The sequence below is a fragment of the Pseudophryne corroboree genome, chromosome 2 (genome assembly GCF_028390025.1).
Source record: "Pseudophryne corroboree isolate aPseCor3 chromosome 2, aPseCor3.hap2, whole genome shotgun sequence".
In the NCBI taxonomy this organism is placed as follows: domain Eukaryota; kingdom Metazoa; phylum Chordata; class Amphibia; order Anura; family Myobatrachidae; genus Pseudophryne; species Pseudophryne corroboree.
The window spans coordinates 933,349,870-933,361,883 of NC_086445.1; the positions used below are offsets into that span (position 1 = coordinate 933,349,870).

A 12,014-nucleotide genomic window follows, 5' to 3' on the forward strand; every position below is an offset into this window, starting at 1 on the left:
AGCGATGTGAAAGTGGTATTAGGCATGACCTGGGTCTCCCTTTCACACTGCAGCAGACCTGGGTTAAACGAACCCTGGTCATGACCCTGGATGCACGACCCAGATCGACCCTTTCACACTAAGCAAGGACACAGGTTGCGCCTGTCAGAGGTTCGGTATAAAAGAATGATTTTGTACCAATGCTCATATCCACCTGCTAAGCCACATGGTGTCCCTGGGAATTATTCTGACTGACATGATGGAAATGTAAAAAGTGTTCAAAATACAGCTCTAAAATAATCTGTGTGTAATTACAGACTGACGTTTGTCAACATAATTGTAAATGAAAGACTGTACGCTGCAAAAGAAAATTCTGTGACTCGCCTGTTTTACAATTTATGTTCACAGCCCTGCATTTCACTGCTATCGCTTTATAATATGCAGTCATGACATATTTTTCTTGTAGACACAGATTTAAATGTTTTTCACATTTTTCTCTCCCCATGCGCACACTAGTGCCAACAGTTAAAACCATATATTTTTCAGATTAAACCATCTATTACTGATAGATAATGACAGAGCAGGAGCAGAAGGCACCAGTTAGTCTGCATTAGGTCATGGATTCTGGATTACTTTGTAGTGAACTAGAAGATTGGTGAAACTCTACCTCTGTATGCTGACTTTTCATCTCCCCATGCCTGATGAATGGTCCTCTTTCCTCGCTTTCTGACAGGTCACTCTCCTACTGCTGGAACACTCCCTGCCCTTCGCCACTTTTAAAGACACCGCCTGTTTTATCCTATTTTGGAATCTTGGATTAGTGCTGCATTATCTGGTATGATGTAATTGCTGTTAGCCAAATACGTCTCGACTTTCATACAACTTTTCTTTGACATTTACCAGGTGATAACCATTTTCTCCAAATGATCCTCATATTTTCAGTTATCTGCTTTAGATTACGCCTCCTGTAGCTTAAACCAACATTTATGTGACGCATTTGCTGTATTATATATTCTTTTTTAGTCACATTTTGCATACGAGAAGCCTATAATTCTATTGTATTATAGTTAAAGAAAAACTCCAGTTGAAACTAATATTGCATTAGCTCTGAACCCCTCCTGGCAGGACCACAGGGTTCCATGTTCCTCACCATGTATCCTAGCTACCCCTGCAGATAAATGTATTACCCAGTTCTGGGGATGTTTACATTATTCCAGCAGTAGAGCACTGTGTCCATAAAGCTGATTGGACAGCTTCCACCGAGCCATGGCAGCCATCCAGTATGTGTATTGGTTAGTAATGTATTAACAGGCATATTTATCAAAATAATTTTTACTAAAATAATGTGAAGAGGGGTGTTTTCTCATTTCCATAGAAACTCTTTGACAATGCCAATTACACATTCAAGTCCTTGATTCACCATTTACAGTTTGATGTATCTGTACTGTATTCTTGTATAATTGATGGGTTTTCTATTTAATTTCAATTGTTCACTTTGTGGTTTTATTCCTAAAAAGAATAAATATCTGATGGCGCAACCAATCATATGAACATATGATTACTATTGTCTAAAATCTGTCACCTTGTGACCATAAATAAATGGTTCTATTTCGTCAGACCTCAGAAGCCTGTCTCTAATGGCTTCAATATAACATTCTCCTGATTATCTATCAGCCACTGCAAATATTCACAAACAGGCTCTCTCTATCTAACACATTTTACAGTAAAATAAACCTGATCACAAGAGCGACATTAACAAAATTAATAAATATTTCTCTGACGTCCTAGTGGATGCTGGGACTCCGTCAGGACCATGGGGAATAGCGGCTCCGCAGGAGACAGGGCACAAAATTTAAAAGTTTGACCACTAGGTGGTGTGTACTGGCTCCTCCCCCTATGACCCTCCTCCAAGCCTCAGTTAGGTTTTTGTGCCCGTCCGAGCAGGGTGCAATCTAGGTGGCTTTCCTAAAGAGCTGCTTAGAAAAAGTTTGTTAGGTTTTTTATTTTCAGTGAGTCCTGCTGGCAACAGGCTCACTGCAACGAGGGACTTAGGGGAGAAGAAGTGAACTCACCTGCGTGCAGGATGGATTTGCTTCTTAGGCTACTGGACACTAGCTCCAGAGGGACGATCACAGGTACAGCCTGGATGGGTCACCGGAGCCGCGCCGCCGACCCCCTTGCAGATGCCGAATAGAGAAGAGGTCCAGAAACCGGCGGCAGAAGACGTCTCAGTCTTCATGAGGTAGCGCACAGCACTACAGCTGTGCGCCATTGCTCTCCGCACACTTCACACCAGCGGTCACTGAGGGTGCAGGGCGCTGGGGGGGGCGCCCTGGGCAGCAATGTAATATACCTATTCTGGCTAAAATATATCACATATAGCCCCTGGGGCTATATGGATGTATTTAACCCCTGCCAGGTTCCAAAAAAACCGGGAGAAGAAGCCCGCCGAAAAGGGGGCGGGGCCTATTCTCCTCAGCACACAGCGCCATTTTCCTGCCCAGCTCCGCTGCGAGGAAGGCTCCCAGGACTCTCCCCTGCACTGCACTACAGAAACAGGGTAAAAACAGAGAGGGGGGGCACTTATTGGCGATATTTATAATATTTGAGCTGCTATAAAGGGAACACACTTATTAAGGTTGTCCCTATATATATTTATAGCGCTTGGGTGTGTGCTGGCAAACTCTCCCTCTGTCTCCCCAAAGGGCTAGTGGGGTCCTGTCTTCTATCAGAGCATTCCCTGTGTGTCTGCTGTGTGTCGGTACGTGTGTGTCGACATGTATGAGGACGATGTTGGCGTGGAGGCGGAGCAATTGCCTGTAATGGTGATGTCACCCCCTAGGGAGTCGACACCAGAATGGATGGCTTTGTTTATGGAATTACGGGATAGTGTCAGCACGCTACAAAAGTCGGTTGACGACATGAGACAGCCGGCAAACCAGTTAGTACCTGTCCAGGCGTCTCAGACACCGTCAGGGGCTGTAAAACGCCCTTTACATCAGTTGGTCGACACAGACCCAGACACTGACACTGAATCCAGTGTCGACGGTGAAGAAACAAACGTATTTTCCAGTAGGGCCACACGTTATATGATCACGGCAATGAAGGAGGCTTTGCATATCTCTGATACTGCAAGTACCACAAAAAGGGGTATTATGTGGGGTGTGAAAAAACTACCGATAGTTTTTCCTGAATCAGAGGAACTGAATGAAGTGTGTGATGAAGCGTGGGTTACCCCAGATAGAAAACTGCTAATTTCAAAGAAGTTATTGGCATTATACCCTTTCCCGCCAGAGGTTAGGGCGCGCTGGGAAACACCTCCTAGGGTGGATAAGGCGCTCACACGCTTATCAAAGCAAGTGGCGTTACCGTCTCCTGATACGGCCGCCCTCAAGGATCCAGCTGATAGGAGGCTGGAGAATACATTAAAAAGTATATACACACATACGGGTGTTATACTGAGACCAGCAATCGCCTCAGCCTGGATGTGCAGTGCTGGCGTGGCTTGGTCGGAGTCACTGTCTGAAAATATTGATACCCTGGATAGGGACAGTATTTTACTGACTATAGAGCAGTTAAAGGATGCATTTCTTTATATGCGAGATGCACAGAGAGATATTTGCACTCTGGCATCAAGAGTAAGTGCGATGTCCATATCTGCCAGAAGAAGTTTATGGACGCGCCAGTGGTCAGGTGATGCGGATTCCAAACGACATATGGAAGTATTGCCGTATAAGGGGGAGGAATTATTTGGGGTCGGTCTATCTGATCTGGTGGCCACGGCAACGGCCGGAAAATCCACCTTTTTACCCCAGGTCACCTCCCAGCAGATAAAGCCGCAGGCTTTTCAGCCGCAGTCCTTTCGTTCCTATAAGAACAAACGAGCAAAAGGACATTCCTATTTGCCCTGAGGCAAAGGAAAGGGTAAGAGACTGCAACAAGCAGCTCCTTCCCAGGAGCAGAAGACCTCCCCGGCTTCTACAAAGGCGTCAGCATGACGCTGGGACCTTACAAGCAGACTCAGGGGCGGTGGGGGGTCGCCTCAAACATTTCAGCGCACAGTGGGCTCACTCGCAGGTGGACCCCTGGATCCTGCAGGTAGTATCTCAGGGTTACAGGTTGGAATTCGAGAAGTCCCATCCTCGCCGTTTCCTAAAGTCTGCTTTGCCAACGTCTCCCTCCGACAGGGCGACGGTATTGGAGGCCATTCACAAGCTGTATTCTCAGCAGGTGATAGTCAAGGTACCCCTCCTACAACAGGGACAGGGGTATTACTCCACGCTATTTGTGGTACCGAAGCCGGACGGCTCGGTAAGACCGATTCTAAATCTAAAATCTCTGAACCTGTACATACAAAAATTCAAGTTCAAGATGGAGTCACTCAGAGCAGTGATAGCGAATCTGGAAGAAGGGGATTTTATGGTGTCCTTGGACATCAAGGATGCTTACCTTCATGTTCCAATTTGTCCTTCACACCAAGGGTACCTCAGGTTCGTGGTCCAAAACTGTCATTATCAGTTTCAGACGCTGCCGTTTGGATTGTCCACGGCACCCCGGGTCTTTACCAAGGTAATGGCCGAAATGATGATCCTTCTTCGAAGAGAAGGCGTCTTAATTATCCCTTACTTGGACGATCTCCTGATAAGGGCAAGATCCAGAGAACAGCTGGAGGTCGGAGTAGCACTAACCCAAGTAGTGCTCCAACAACACGGGTGGATTCTGAATTTTCCAAAATCCCAACTGATCCCGACGACACGTCTGTTGTTCCTAGGGATGATTCTGGACACTGTTCAGAAAAAGGTATTTCTTCCGGAGGAGAAAGCCAGGGAGTTATCCGATCTAGTCAGGAACCTCCTAAAACCAGGAAAAGTATCTGTGCATCAATGCACAAGAGTCCTGGGAAAAATGGTAGCTTCTTACTAAGCGATTCCATTCGGCAGATTCCATGCACGAACTTTTCAGTGGGATCTGCTGGACAAATGGTCCGGATCGCATCTGCAGATGCATCAGCGGATAAAATTGTCCACAAGGACAAGAGTGTCTCTGCTATGGTGGTTGCAGAGTGCTCATCTGTTAGAGGGCCGCAGATTCGGCATACAGAACTGGGTCCTAGTGACCACGGATGCCAGCCTGAGAGGCTGGGGAGCGGTCACACAGGGAAGAAACTTCCAGGGCGTGTGGTCAAGCCTGGAGACGTCTCTTCACATAAATATACTGGAGCTAAGAGCAATCTACAATGCTCTAAGCCTGGCAAAACCTCTGCTTCAGGGTCAGCCGGTGTTGATTCAGTCGGACAACATCACGGCAGTCGCCCACGTAAACATCCCGGGAGTGGACAACTGGGAAGCAGACTTCCTCAGCAGACACGATCTGCACCCGGGAGAGTGGGGACTTCATCCAGAAGTCTTCCACATGATTGTGGTCCATTGGGAAAGACCAATGGTGGACATGATGGCGTCCCACCTCAACAAAAAACTGGACAGGTATTGCGCCAGGTCAAGAGACCCTCAGGCAATAGCTGTAGATGCTCTGGTAACACCATGGGTGTACCAGTCAGTGTATGTGTTTCCTCCTCTGCCTCTCATACCAAAAGTACTGAGAATTATACGGCAAAGGGGAGTAAGAACGATACTCGTGGCTCCGGATTGGCCAAGAAGAGCTTGGTACCCGGAACTTCAGGAGATGCTCACGGAAGATCCGTGGCCTCTACCTCTAAGACGGGACCTGCTTCAGCAGGGACCGTGTCTATTCCAAGACTTACCGCGGCTGCGTTTGACGGCATGGCGGTTGAACGCCGAATCCTAAGGGAAAAAGGCATTCCGGAAGAGGTCATCCCTACCCTGGTAAAAGCCAGGAAGGAGGTGACTGCACAACATTATCACCGCATTTGGAGAAAATATGTTGCGTGGTGTGAGGCCAGGAAGGCCCCGACGGAGGAATTTCAACTGGGTCGATTCCTACATTTCCTGCAAACAGGATTGTCTATGGGCCTCAAATTAGGGTCCATTAAGGTTCAAATTTCGGCCCTGTCGATTTTCTTCCAGAAAGAATTGGCTTCAGTTCCTGAAGTCCAGACTTTTGTAAAAGGAGTACTACATATACAGCCCCCGGTTGTACCCCCAGTGGCACCATGGGATCTTAATGTAGTTTTGGATTTTCTCAAATCCCATTGGTTTGAGCCACTCAAATCGGTGGATTTGAAATATCTTACATGGAAAGTAACCATGCTACTGGCCCTGGCTTCAGCCAGGAGAGTGTCAGAATTGGCGGCTTTATCGTATAAAAGCCCATATCTGATTTTCCATTCGGACAGGGCAGAACTGCGGACGCGTCCTCACTTTCTGCCTAAGGTGGTTTCAGCGTTTCACCTGAACCAGCCTATTGTGGTGCCTGCGGCTACTAGCGATTTGGAGGATTCAAAGTTGCTGGACGTTGTCAGAGCATTGAAAATATATATTTCAAGGACGGCTGGAGTCAGAAAATCTGACTCGCTGTTTATACTGTATGCACCCAACAAGCTGGGTGCTCCTGCTTCTAAGCAGACGATTGCTCGTTGGATTTGTAGCACAATTCAACTTGCACATTCTGTGGCAGGCCTGCCACAGCCTAAATCTGTCAAGGCCCATTCCACAAGGAAGGTGGGCTCATCTTGGGCGGCTGCCCGAGGGGTCTCGGCATTACAACTCTGCCGAGCAGCTACGTGGTCAGGGGAGAACACGTTTGTAAAATTCTACAAATTTGATACCCTGGCTAAGGAGGACCTGGAATTCTCTCATTCGGTGCTGCAGAGTCATCCGCACTCTCCCGCCCGTTTGGGAGCTTTGGTATAATCCCCATGGTCCTGACGGAGTCCCAGCATCCACTAGGACGTCAGAGAAAATAAGATTTTATTTACCGATAAATCTATTTCTCGTAGTCCGCAGTGGATGCTGGGCGCCCATCCCAAGTGCGGATTGTCTGCAATACTTGTACATAGTTATTGTTACAAAAAAATCGGGTTGTTATTGTTGTGAGCCGTCTGTTCAGAGGCTCCCACGTTTGTCATACTGTTAACTGGGTTCAGATCACAAGTTGTACGGTGTGATTGGTGTGGCTGGTATGAGTCTTACCCGGGATTCAAAATCCTTCCTTATTGTGTACGCTCGTCCGGGCACAGTATCCTAACTGAGGCTTGGAGGAGGGTCATAGGGGGAGGAGCCAGTACACACCACCTAGTGGTCAAACTTTTAAATTTTGTGCCCTGTCTCCTGCGGAGCCGCTATTCCCCATGGTCCTGACGGAGTCCCAGCATCCACTACGGACTACGAGAAATAGATTTATCGGTAAGTAAAATCTTATTATTTACACCTACATTTTATCAGAAATACATCTGTGTTAGAATGTTAGTTTTAGAAAAAAGGCTGAGTCCACATATTAAATCTAAAAGACACCTGATGCAATTAATCAATATAAATATATATATATATATATAAAAAATATATGCTTATTCATACACACATATGCATATACCCACTTTTCAGCACACTTATTTATGATGAGAATTGTCTCCTTTTAATTGCTATATTGATGTATTCGAGGGTGTTGTGACCACACCAGATCTTAAACATCACAAGAATAATATATGTTTATATGGTTATATGTTTTAAATAAATATTTGATAATTGAGAATGGTGTGAAACAATTAATTGGCTCTATAGCGCAACCTCTTTCTTATTCAATCCTCTTCGTGGTTTGATTACCTGCATGTACATCTACTAATTTCTTGACAATTCATTATGCTGTTTTTGCAGAAATATATATATATATATATATATATATAGAGCTAGATGCTAGATTTAGCAAAATGTGGAGAGAGATAAAGTACTATAACCAATCAGCTTCTGACTGCCATTTTACTATGTGTATGAAAAATGACAGGAGCTGATTGGTCGGAACTTTATCTCTCTCCAAGCTTTAATAAATCTCCTCCTACGTTCTTAAAGAAAAAAAAACACAGTAGGAGGCTCAGGGAAATATTCTGCGTATTGGAAAAAAACCAGGAAAAAGATCAGGGTGTGAGAGTAAGGCCACCCCCTGTTGTCCTAGACCAGTGATGGCTAAGCTAGACACTCCAGCTGTTGTTGAACTACACATCCCAGCATGCCCTGCATCAGTTTTACCATGGCCAAATAGCAAAACTGTAGCAGGGCATGCTGGGATGTGTAGTTCAACAACAGCTGGAGTGTCAAGGTTAGCCATCACCGTCCTAGACCATAGCAACTCGTACTTGTACCAGGGTTGCCAATTTTCTGGCTGCCCCCTCCATGAGAGGGCAGCCAGCTTGGCGCAGCAGGTGGTGGGGAGGGCGGGTGTGGCATGATATAGGTGGCATGGCTATGTTGTTGAGGCAGCACAGGGGGGCATGGCACTTGCAGTCGCATCACCGTGGCCACACCCCCACTATACAGTGCCACTATTACAGGCATGGTACAGTGGGGGCGTGGCTACGATGACGCAATCCGTCATGAATCGCGTCATCGGGTCCCCTCAGACTGCCCACTTGTTCTCTGTAAGTGGGCGGCCGAGGGGGTGTGGGGGCACTGCGGGAGACTTGCCCACTTTTCTGGGGGGGTGGGGGATTTGGGGGGGCCGGGAGAAGCACCCAATTTTCGGTAGCCTCCTGGCCATTCCGGGAGGGTAGGTAAGTATGACTTGTACCACTCATCTTGTTATTATACTTGACGTTCATTCGTATGTTATTATAATGACTGTTGGGATGTAGAATCTCATGGTATACAGTCATGTTTCCATAGGTCAAAATGTTGACAGCAGAAGGTCACCATGGTTACATTGTCAACATTGACCGGATGACATTATGAAAATGCTGACATTTCTGATGGTGTTGATCTTTCCATTATCCATAGGGTTAGCGTTATGGTTGACGTTTGGGACAGACGTACACTTGAAACACATTGTCGACATTTTAACACTGTCGATATTACATTAGTGTCGGCATGGTCTGCAACGTCGATGTACGCATGTTGACCTAGTCAACGTCAACATTTAATGTTGCCAAAATATACCACACACAAATTTCATAATTATGACCAAAACCTCTGGAAGGCTCCTATCACCCAGCAGAGTGGGCAAGTCTCCCGTTTTCATCCTCCATCTAACCCAGCTATACTGTCTGCAGTTTTGTTTCTTGCTGAGTTGTGTCATCGGAAAATTATTTCTATAGTGGCTTATAAGTCTCTACATTTAAATAATTTTTTTTATCAGATCATTCTATGCCATGATAGTTGTTTTGGGGTCTCACAAGCAGAGATGCCAGTTTGCTGAGATTGGTGTACTTTAACCTACAGCCTTTTGTATCTGGATTGTCTCTCTAGTTTCCTTTCCTGTAGTTAGAAGCTGCGCTCTTCATGCCATAGGAATGTCCAAACTCCCATTTCTGTTGCTCTTTATTACGCTGTACAGTCCATATATGTATGTTATTTAGCCAGATAATAGCAGCGACTGTCCATGAGGGAACAGAAAAAGTACCTGCAATGCTATTAAATGGGGACAGCAAGCAATATTTCAGCACACAGTGGTCAGTGATTTCACTTATGATTATAATGGAAATTAAGTACAAACTTTCTGGTAAAGTGACTTAAGGGGTTATTCAGAGTTGTTAGCAAACCTAAATAGCTAGGAATTGGGCAAATCCATGTTGCACTGCAGGGGGGGGCAGATGTAACATGTGCAGAGAGTGTTAGATTTGGGTGGGGTGTATTCAAACTGAAATCTAAATTGCAGTGTAAACATTAAGCAACCAGTATTTGCCCTGCACAGAAACAATATAACCCACACAAATCTAACTCTCTCTGCACATGTTACATCTGCCACACCTGCAGTGCACATGGTTATGCCCATTGCTAACTTTTTTGGTTTGCTAACAACTCTAAATAACCTCCTTACTCCCATGTATATTTCATAATGAATTGGGATTGGGAATATTATTTGCTAAAACCTGAGACTGTATAACAGCAACATCTATGGTTATGTTTTACCAGTGTGCAGCATTCCCAGAGTGGAATCTCCAGAAATAAGGTTTGGCCTCCTAAATAGTAGTGCTGTATGTTAGGTCATAGCTGGATAAATCACAGGTAGCCAGTTCTAACAATAAAAGTCACTGCATGTGCTTAAAGGGCCCTACACACTCAGCGACCCGCCGCCGAGCTGCCCGACCCCTTCACCCGGCTCCATAGCAGTGCATGCTAATATGGATGATATTGTCCATATTGGCCGGCATGTTTAAACGAGCGCACCAGCGATGAATGAGCGCGGGGCCGTGCATCGTTCATCGCTAGTGCCAACACACTGAAAGATATGAACGGTATCTCGTTCATTAATGAATGAGATCGTTCATATCTTTCACTGGTATCGACTAGTGTGTAGGGCTCTTAACTCTTGTAAGACATTTTTATTGATATGAATGGCTACACATGTTTCCTGGTGCAAACCATTATCTCTCTCCTGAATGATACATTATTATGCATCTTTTACATTAAGCTGATTCTGCTCACACTTTGAGCAAAATCCACCTTCTGAAGCTATCACGTGGAAGGCGTCAGGACCCATTCAGGCAGCTTCCACGGTTAATTGAATATGCCCAGGGAAGGATTAAGCCTTGGGTGGGCCTGGGGTATTTAAGACAAGAGGGCCCCAGGGAAAAACGTAGGGTGTATATTAAGTTGTGCGTACCTCCCAACATGACCCATTCCAGGAGGGACAAAATGCTCTGCTCCTGGACTTCTATCTTAATATATGATTGGCGTCACCTGTGTTGAGCTATTTAATTGATAAGAAAAGTATTTCAATACAGAAGAGTGGGAGATGCTGGGATCCCTGGGTCACTTACAGCTCTTTCTACCCTCCAGTCGGGAAGCTCCAGTGGTAGGTCATGGAACCTGATACTCCCACGTATCTGCCTGTCCTTCTCACAATCTGATTGCCTGGTTCTGCTGCTGCTGCACAAGAAGGAGATCCAGTGATATCAGAGTGCTCAGGCCAGGGGACCACCAGACAGAAGGGGGCCCAGGGCACAGTATACCATGCCCTCCCACTTTAATATCCCTATGACTATGCCTCAATTTTTGGTTCATCATGTCCATTTCTGTCCATTTCTGTCGCCATTTCCTTCCATCCCATTTTTTCTTTCCTTCTATTGACTCCTTTTTCTCCACTCTCTCCAGGTTGTTTTGGACCATGAGGTAGATGTATCAAACCTTCGAGAGTGTTAAGTGCAGAGAAATAATGTACTAAACCCTCCAGTCAACATGAAAATGCCATTTTACAAGCTGTGTTTAAAAAAATGACAGGAGCTCTCCAAGCTTTGATCCATCTCCCCCCATGAGTGCTACGTGATGCTTCTTCTAAACCAAATATTAAAAATTCTTTCATGGTATTCTAGCTATTGCTTATACTTGTGACTGTTCTATAAAGCCTTTTTATGTTGGATCAACGTAATTTTATATTTAGTGGCCATTCGAATTAAAAAATCTGTACTGGCAGCATCCAAATCTCCTGTATATAAACAGCTGTGTGGGATCCTGCAAAGATTCCTAAACTTTTATATTTAATATTTGCTTATATTTAACGTCACCATTTACAGCTTGCTTACAGCTTTCATGATCTCGCCTTTCATATTCCCTTCCATAATGAAAACATTCTGGTATTCCTTTACATAGCAATATTTGCTAAATAAATAAATGCAGTTTCCGCTATTGCTGTAGGCTTTCATGCTTGTGTTTTGCCTATGCACCACTTGTGAGCGTGACTTTGCTAAGACTGAACAATAATGTTTATTTTGCTCCCTGCAGAGCAATTGGTGGCCCTTTCAAAACTCCTTTCTTGACACTACGCAGAAACATATAGAGATTTATTTATTATTATTATTTATAGCCAAGCTTTGTATGTGCAGGACTGAAGTTTATAGTTGGCAATGCTGTGAGTTTGCAGGACTGCCTTGCTATTGCATTGTTGTGTAATAAAATGTCATCACTGAGATT

The 12,014-nt window shown here is 45.1% G+C and overlaps 2 protein-coding genes across 4 annotated transcripts in view; one reads left to right on the forward strand and one right to left on the reverse strand.

The window, feature by feature from the left end:
• The window catches only part of CMSS1 (cms1 ribosomal small subunit homolog), a 600,650-nt gene that overhangs the window by 327,672 nt on the left and 260,964 nt on the right, over positions 1–12,014 (forward strand). The window lies entirely within an intron of this gene.
• FILIP1L (filamin A interacting protein 1 like) overlaps positions 1–12,014 on the reverse strand; it is a 504,217-nt gene that overhangs the window by 306,548 nt on the left and 185,655 nt on the right. The window contains exon 1 of one of the 3 annotated variants that reach the window (XM_063956252.1): positions 647–663. The exons of the other annotated variants lie outside the window; for them this stretch is intronic. The gene's annotated coding sequence lies outside the window, so the exon portion shown is untranslated. Of the gene's footprint in view, positions 1–646; positions 664–12,014 lie in introns of those variants that run through there. 3 annotated transcript variants of the gene reach the window in all.